Raw genomic sequence first — 1,065 nt, 5'->3', positions numbered from 1 at the left:
GGAACATGAATTGTTATTTACTTTTGTTTTTCTCGTGGTAGAACAAAACCTATGTGCTGAGTACGATGCGATAGGTTATATTCCAGTTCTATATCCAAAAACTACAGGCACTTCATTGCGGACGGTCTCGGCCGGACGAAGTCTTGCAGCACAGCAGAATATTTACGCCCGGGTCATTCTTGGACCAATCGACCCACTGTCTGCTTACGAGCTCCACAGTCACGGTCTGGAGTGCTACGGGACCGCCATGTACGCATCAGGGCGTCGTTTCTGTCTCAGTGCTATCGAGAATACTACGTTACTCCTTCTTTTCTCGGTAATTCTTTCTCAGTCGATTCACAACAATGAATTAACTGATTCAGTCTTGTTAATTTAGTCTAATGTTTATTTACGAGTTCCTTGAGAAACAATTCCTTGCTACTGACTATCAAATCTTTAACGCACAACAAGCAACTACTGATCACAAAATGTACTGTTTATTGTTCGAGTTGTCCTGGTGTCAAAATTGTTAAACTACGCTTTGATTCAAGAAAAGTCCCGTATGCCATAGTCCAATGAATTGCTTCACACTGGAAAGTTCAGGACTACTGCAAGCGCGACGCCGATCATTAAACGGAACATAACCGCGATATAAGGAAAATTTGTTTTGGATATCCGGAGACAAACACTTCCATGCTTCTGCATGTAAGGAGGGCTAGCGACCAACGGTTTCTGTGTCATATACACTGTCAACTCCAAATCCGCAAAGTTTCGGAAGCTGTTCCGGAATATTTGCTGAGTGTTTTGTTGTAAAGTACTTTGATCTCCTATGGCTACTTACATAGTAATGATCTAATTATGATTTACTTGGTTTGTTGTCCCACTTAACTTTATTTGTCTGAAAATATATGCACAACAGTGAAAAATCTTGTAATATACAATTACCAAGAAGTAAAACTCTGAACACAAAATAATACAACACCTTCACAGCAGTCATACACATTCATTACATCGTGTTCAATCTGTTATGTCAGGGCACTGTACAGTACGTAAATAATACAGAACTGTAGCCTTCAGGTTCTGTTG

This window comes from Schistocerca americana, chromosome 2, assembly GCF_021461395.2.
Source record: "Schistocerca americana isolate TAMUIC-IGC-003095 chromosome 2, iqSchAmer2.1, whole genome shotgun sequence".
In the NCBI taxonomy this organism is placed as follows: domain Eukaryota; kingdom Metazoa; phylum Arthropoda; class Insecta; order Orthoptera; family Acrididae; genus Schistocerca; species Schistocerca americana.
The sequence above is the reverse complement of the archived record's forward strand: the minus strand, read 5'-3'. Positions refer to the sequence as shown.